The sequence below is a fragment of the Oncorhynchus tshawytscha genome, linkage group LG04, assembly GCF_018296145.1.
Source record: "Oncorhynchus tshawytscha isolate Ot180627B linkage group LG04, Otsh_v2.0, whole genome shotgun sequence".
Lineage (NCBI taxonomy): Eukaryota > Metazoa > Chordata > Actinopteri > Salmoniformes > Salmonidae > Oncorhynchus > Oncorhynchus tshawytscha.
The window spans coordinates 15,938,825-15,947,170 of record NC_056432.1 but is presented as its reverse complement, the minus strand read 5'-3'; the positions used below and the strand labels follow the sequence as shown (position 1 = coordinate 15,947,170).

Below are 8,346 nucleotides of genomic sequence, written 5' to 3'. Positions count from 1 at the left end.
GGGAGAACTTGCACAATTAGTGGCTGACTAAATAATTTTTTGCCCCACTGTACTACCCACCACTGCGACCTTTATGCTCTCGTTGGCTGGCCCTCGCTTCATATTCGTCGCCAAACCCACTGGCGCCAGGTCATCTATAAGTCCTTGCTAGGTAAAGCCCCGCCTTATCTCAGCTCACTGGTCACCATAGCAGCACCCACCCGTAGCACGCGCTCCAGCAGGTATTTTTCACTGGTCACCCCCAAAGCCAATTCCTCCTTTCACCGCCTCTACTTCCAGTTCTCTGCTGCCAATGACTGGAACAAATAGCTGGAGACTCATATCTTCCTCACTATCATTAAGCATCAGCTATCTGAGCAGCTTACAGATCATTGCACCTTTACATAGCCCATCTGTAAATAGCCCATCCAACTTCCTCATCCCCATTTTGTTATTTATTTTATTTATATATTTATTTTTCTTCTCCTTTGCACATTAGTATCTCTACTTGCACATTCATCTTCTGCACATCTATCAATACAGTGTTTATTTGCAAAATTAATTATTTTGCCACTACGGCCTATTTATTGCCTTACCTCCCTAATCTTACTTCATTTGCACACACTGTGTATAGACTTTTCTATTATGTTATTGACTGTATGTTTGTTTATTCAATGTTTAACTCTGTGTTGTTGTTTGTGTCCATCTGCTTTGCGTTGGTACATGGAATATTCCTCAACTGCATATATCATAAATTGCTATTGCAAATAGAAGTATTATGTTCAACAACTGATATTTTCAGATTTTATTCTGACAAACACACTTTGGTGCTTACAATTCATTCTCTATTGTCATAGATTTGGTGGGCACTGTCATCTGTGATCTTTGATATGACTTTCTTTAAGCACGTACTGATGAAAGTGTAAATTAATATTTTTTTTCTTAAAAGTCTACAACACTACATTTTTTCACTCTGTGATAGGTTTGGATCCTTTATGCTACTTTTATTATTGTCCTGTAAATGGTTCAGTGCCTATAATTTAGGCTGTTTGTAGAATGGGGCATAAAGGAAATTACCAATACTACTAAATTACTAGATTATAGTGAGGAAAACAGCATACAAATTTGGCCTGTGTATTCATTTGCCTATAACTAATCAGAATTCCATTATGTTTACATAAAAAAAACAGAATACTTCAAAATGAGAAGATCCTGCCATGGAAAAGACGACTGGGTGGACATAAAGTGGAAAGGAGGGGAAATACCTCACACCATGCAGCAGGACACCTTCAGCTGCGGGGTCTTTGTAATGCAGGTTTGATAGTTATATTTTCAATAATGAATGGTTGGCTGTTATGTGACAATTAGGTCAAAAACTCTATTTTATTCTTTGGAGTAGATGCCCAAGGAAGTTGCACAGAACTTCCCCAACATCCCCTCCCATGGAGCAACTGCGAAAATAAATGGCTGAGGATATACTAAAAGTGTCTGGTATGTAATGACATTTAATTCAAAGTAAATGTAAATTGTTTATTTTTATGTAGTTCTGTGGGGCAGCCATATGTTCAGTTCATGCCTATGATTTCAGAGTTCAACAAAGCCAACAACTGCTTCATGTGTGCCACTGATAAAGAACCTGGATGTGGCCCAAAGACTGACTGGGTTAGTAACTTTATTTAACATGTTTATAATCTTTTGACAACAGTGACGGCATGTAAGACAATTCATGACGTAACACAATGGATGGCTAATTTGTCATTCATCAAACTGCATTCATATTTGATATTATTTATAACGTGTTACTCTTTGTTTTGTTTTGATTGAATGTTTTGCATGCCAACGGTGGTTCCATGTGCTGTTCCTAGGAATGAAGACAAAAGAGTTCAACAGAGTAAAGAACTGAAACTGGAAGTGCTGTCTTTGTTGTTGAAATGTATGCTATACCCCATCCACACTAAAGAGGCTCTGAAATGTACATCAAACAGGGATACAGAGAAAGTTAACACTGCAAAATGTTTCATACTTTTTTGAAGTTAAGTGTCTGTTGACATGTTTGAAAAGATTAAAAGGTCTACAATTTCTGTTTAATTTGTCAATATAACATTTTTATTCATTGGTTTACTGGCCACCATTACTGTGGTTACATGTTCAGTATATGTATTGACCAGCAAACCCCCTGCAGCCTACCTCACCAGCTCACTCTCCATCCCTGCTTTGGACAATTCTTAGCATGACTCTCGTACTTTGCCCTTTTCCTTTATGGTTGATATTAACGACATTATCTGTCTCTCTCCTATTGTGTACTGCTGGAAAATAAGTACTTAGAACTACCAATTATTATAGATAAATATTAAAGAAAAGGGTAAACACAACACTGGACTGAACCCCCTAATTGTCAAACGAATATTAATGTACAACAATAGAATATACATGACTAGATGTTAATTCCACTGCACGCTTCTTAGGTGTGTAATTGACATGATCAAGTAGCTATAGATATCTGAAACGATGAAAAAGGTACGTTACACCGCGTGATTTTACAGTACAAAAACAAGTGCGCAATATAGAAGTTTAGTCAGTGGACATTCTGAACCTGGTTTGAAGTCAGTAGGTCACATGACCAAGGAGCTATTGAAATTTTACATTTTGAAAAATGTATGTAAAACGTGTGAGATGAAAATAGACAAACTAAAGGGTGTGCAATATGGAAGGGTAGTCAGTGGACATTCTGAACCTGGTTTGAAGTCAGTAGGTCACATGACCAAGGAGCTATTGAAATTTTACATTTTGAAAAATGTATGTAAAACGTGTGAGATGAAAATAGACAAACTAAAGGGTATGCAATGTTTAGGCCCACTCAGTGGACATTCTGAACCATGTTTGAAGTCACTAGGTCACATGACCAAGGAGCTATTGAAATTCATTATTTTTTTAAATTCATGTAAAATCTTGTGAGATAAAAATTGACAAACTAAAGGGTGTGCAATATAGAAGGGTAGTCAGTGGACATTCTGAACCTGGTTTGAAGTCAGTAGGTCACATGACCAAGGAGCTATTGAAATTTGAATGTAAAAAAGTTTGTACTTTGTTTACGCCCCCTAACTAATTCAACGAGGAATACAACATGCTGCTCACATTTCCACATGTTCATTAGCTATGGAAAGCGAATTAATGTCCAAATCGTGAAAATAAGACCTGTGCAATGTTGTGCGCTATTTTTCCAATACCGTGACACTTATTTGGAGTCTGTGGCTCAAGTGGTTTGAAAGCGCGAATATCCTACTTGAAACTGTTTGTTTTTTACCTTGGTGAATTAAGATTATTTTAGAGCTACCATGCATTTAGGAGACCCAGCACAGTTTGCTTCATTGAACTATCTAATAACGTTTTAAATTTTACAGGCAATGTACTGTCCCATGCTATTTTTGGTGGCTAAAGAATTTGCTAGCTTGCTAGGTAACTTACCTTGAACATGTCATGTTTGGTGTCAGTATCTTCGATTCAATGACATCCTGACAACCTACATGTTCTGTTATGTGCAGAGCTTTACCATGTTTCACAATAGCTCACAGAGAAAGTTCTGGACATTCGACAATGAAGAAAGTATGAAACTGAGATATGAACCCAACCGGGAAATATTGCAACAAAATGCTCACCAGTGGGAAGGTAAAATTATTTGTAGCATGTTACATTACATGTGATAATGAGTCAAAGTGTATAGTTTTTTTTTTGCACTACAACTTTATGATTATATTTGCCACCTCCCAACGTTGTCGTCTCTCATCCTTTCCTTTATCCCGTCCTTTAAAAAGCCTAGGGTTAGTGACTCATGAGGAGGACATCCTCTTCAGGCACTATGAGAAGAGACTGCTTGACTTCTGTAATGCTTTCAAGCCTGTGATTCCCAAGTCTGTTGTGGTATGTATTTTGTAAAGGTACACCTAATCACTCATGGAAATATACTGCATGTAAACCCAGAGAATCTGTAGGGACTGAATGGGATGCATAGGATAAGGCAGCAGTAGTTCTGGTGTTTGTCTTCACTGGTTATTTGGACTAATCAAGATTTCGCCGTTGTTGGCATCTTTTGAATGTTTAAACAGAAGGAGACATTATGCCCATAACTTGCAAAGAGAGAAGGTCTCCATCTCTTCTCTTAACATGGACCCAGAACTTAATTGAGCAGCTGACCAATTATGTAAGACTTTAGTTCTCAGTTAACAGACATTAGGGTACACTGTAAATCCAACCTAACCGGTTTTATGTAAGAGATTAACATTGCAATCATCAACAGGGTACAGCAATCATGTATTTCCGGAGATTTTACCTGAACAACTCACTAATGGAATACCACCCCAGAACAATCATGTGAGTGAGTAGTCAAGGGCTTGATTTTGACTAGTACTCCTATATTCTTATATTAAGAAATACAGTATATAGGCTCCTCTGATTACTTCTATTCAGGTAGCTACAGATACACTTGATTTCTGAACTAACATCCATGTCTCTCTCCTCCTCATGCTCTCTTCACAACTTTTCCTTCCTCTGCTCTATTGTTTTGCTAACTTCCCACTCTTTTCATCCCACCTCTTCCCTGGCTTACCTCTTTTTTTCTCTCTTTCAGGCTGACCTGTGCCTACCTGTCCTGTAGGTAGATGACTTTAACGTGTCCAGCACCCAGTTTGTGGGGGATCTTGTGCAAGAGTGCGGCCGGACAGGAGGGCTCTGGAGCAGATCTTGGAGTATGTGCTCCTTCTCATTCAGCAGCTCAACTTCCACCTGGTGGTACACACCATTTACAGACTGATGGAGGGCCTGCTCATATACCTCAAGGTGGGTGGATGGAAATGGAGATACTTACCAGGTCATTGAAGCTCAGTAGAGATACAGCAGATGAACATAACCTAATGAAGTGTGTTGCTGAGATTTAAAGACCAATTTTGCGGACTTGTAGGTGTGTTAAATCTGTACGAATAGAAAACCAAGCAGGTTAGGCTTCAGATAACAGTCCTGTATTGGTGACCTTTACCTCAGACAAGACACCCTCTTCTGGAGAACCTAGAGTCTCTGAGGAAGAGTGCTGATGACTTCATGACTCGGGCCACCCTGACGGACACTGGCCTGCTGTTTCTCCCATCTGAGATCGCCATGACGGCCATCCTGAACAGTGCGTCGCAGGCCGGCCTCAGCATGGAGAGGTAGGCCAGCACCAAGGCTCTGTTCTAGACAAGAGCATGGCCCCGTTTCAGGGGATAAGGGCTGAAATGGAATGAAGCCCTAGCCAACATGGCCTTGAGGACTGCAAGTGGCAACTAACATACTTTCATAGTGTATTGTAAAGCAGGTTGTAGTATTCTCACGTTTTCATTCAATGCAGTAATCTATTAAGTTTCAAACTAGTTTTGTTTTCCACTTTGTTATAGCTATCTGACAGCATGTATGGGACTGAAGGAGGACAAAGAGACTCTCTTAAAGATGTACGATGCGATGATTCCAATTCCAACCACAAGGTGGAAAGCTTGATCAAAGTTGACTGCAAATCAAAATGATACAAATGCTATTCATGGTGTTTCACAGACAATTTTCTTTTTACACAGGGATAAAAACTCATGAAGAAGCATGAATTTCTGAAACAAGAGGTGAACGCTTACAAAATGAAGCTTTTTTTTAATATATATATTTTTACCTTAGTTTGGTAAATATTTTCTTAACTCTTCTTGAACTGTACTGTTGGTTAAGGGCTTGTAAGTAAGCATTTCATGGTAAGGTCTACACTTGTATTTGGCGCATGTGACAAATAAAGTTTGATTTGGAGAGAGCCCATGCTGACTTTGGCAAAAACGCCAACGTGTATGTTTGTAAACACGGAGTAACATGGAAAGAGCATGTTTTGTATAAAGACTGACCAGGTGAATCCAACTGAAAGCTAGGATCTCTTATTGATGTCACTTGTTAAATCCACTTCAAATCAGTGTAGATGAAGGACAGGATTTAACATAAAGATGTTAGACTTGAGACATGGATTGTGTATGTGTGCCATTCGGAGGGTGAATTGGCAAGACAAAAGATTTAAGTGCCTTTGAACGGAGGTATAGTAGTAGGTGCCAGTCATATCGGTTTGTGTCAAGAACTACAACGCTGCTGGGTTTTTCCACACTCAACAGTTTCTTGTGTGTATCAAGAATGGTCCACCAACCAACCAAAGGACATCCAGCCAACTGTGGGAAGCATTGTAGCCAACATGGGCCAGCATCCCTGTGGAACGCTTTCGACACCTTGTAGAGTCCATGACCTGACGATTGAGGCTGTTTTGAGGGCAAAAGGGGGTGCAACTCAATATTAGGAAGGTGTTCGTCATGTTTAATATACCTAGTGTATTGAGTTAATGAATGAATGTCGGTTACAAACACATGCAATTGTTGCATTGCGCAAAAAGTGTATACTTACATGGGTGCACTACCACACAACTGGGGAGGTAGAAATGATCAGCTGACTTGAGTAACATGTTCATTTTGTGTGATATGAATGGCTGTCAGGTAAGGAGAAGATATTCTGTTAAAGACCACTTCAGAGTAAAAAGTCTTGCACAAATGAAGCAATACCTTTTGCCAAACATACTAACAGTTTTATTTAGCCAGGTCAAACAAGTATCTAAGATGCAAAAGATTCACAGTTCTGTCTATCAGGTAGAAAATCTAAAATGAACACATCCACTATATGAAATGAAGAGGAAGCAGAACAGTTACATTTGTACATTTTGAAGAGAGGAGTTGTGTCACCCATATCGATAGTCTAGTCTATGAACACTTGAGTCAGGTCTGTGTAATCTTCAGTGCATCTAAACTGAGAAACTACAGGTTATTGGCTCCAAGTCTCTGACTTTGAGCTGTTTGGAAAAGCAGACGATGGTTGAACAAAATCAACCAGTTCTCATCTAAATGACAGGGTGGTGAATCTGGGCTTGGCCTGCACAGAAGTTCTCTGTACGATCTTGGTTAGTGTATCACCAAGGAAGGTGGGTTAGTGAGGGTTACATTGAAATTGCAAAATATGAACGCTTCTGTTGATGAGGCCAAAGCTTCAGTTCCTTTAGTTTCTCAGGCACAGACATCAGGTTAGTTTCCATAGGGTTACACATTCACAGGTTACAAATAGGTCCTACAAACTGTTAAGCTATGATACAAATATGAACCCATAGTACAACTCCATTTAGCAGTCATACACAAACACTGGTTTTGTCATATAAGCCTAAGTGTATCCTATCAACAGGTAAAGCAGCTTATAAAATATATAGCTAGTAGCTTCAGTGATGTGTATATGTACACTGCTCAAAAAAATAAAGGGAACACTTAAACAACACAATGTAACTCCAAGTGAATCACACTTCTGTGAAATCAAACTGTCCACTTAGGAAGCAACACTGATTGACAATAAATTCCACATGCTGTTGTGCAAATGGAATAGACAACAGGTGGAAATTATAGGCAATTAGCAAGACACCCCCAATAAAGGAGTGGTTCTGCAGGTGGTGACCACAAACCACTCAGTTCTTATGCTTCCTGGCTGATGTTTTGGTCACTTTTGAATGCTGGCGGTGCGTTCACTCTAGTGGTAGCATGAGACAGAGTCTACAACCCACACAAGTGGCTCAGGTAGTGCAGCTCATCCAGGATGACACATCAATGCGAGCTGTGGCAAGAAGGTTTGCTGTGTCTGTCAGCGTAGTGTCCAGAGCATGGAGGCGCTACCAGGAGACAGGCCAGTACATCAGGAGACGTGGAGGAGGCCGTAGTAGGGCAACAACCCAGCAGCAGGACCGCTACCTCCACCTTTGTGCAAGGAAGAGCAGGAGGAGCACTGCCAGAGCCCTGCAAAATGACTTCCAGCAGGCCATAAATGTGCATGTGTCTGCTCAAACGGTCAGAAACAGACTCCATGAGGGTGGTATGAGGGCCCGACGTCCACAGGTGGGGGTTGTGCTTACAGCCCAACACTGTGCAGGACGTTTGGCATTTGCCAGAGAACACCAAGATTGGCAAATTCGCCACTGGCGCCCTGTGCTCTTCACAGATGAAAGCAGGGTCACACTGAGCACATGTGACAGACGTGACAGTCTGGAGACGCCGTGGAGAACGTTCTGCTGCCTGCAACATCCTCCAACATGATCGGTTTGGCGGTGGGTTAGTCATGGTGTGGAGTGGCATTTCTTTGGGGGGCCGCACAGCCATGTGCTCGCCAGAGGTAGCCTGACTGCCATTAGGTACCGAGATGAGATCCTCAGACCCCTTGTGAGACCATATGCTGGTGCGGTTGGCCCTGGGTTCCTCCTAATGCAAGACCTCATGTGGCTGGAGTGTGTCAGCAGTT

General features: G+C 40.8%; 1 pseudogene; it reads left to right on the top strand.

Annotated features, from left to right (window-relative positions):
* Positions 1-3,604: 3,604 nt before the first annotated feature.
* LOC112247306 lies at positions 3,605-5,714 on the top strand (annotated as a pseudogene).
* The last annotated feature ends 2,632 nt before the right edge of the window (positions 5,715-8,346 follow it).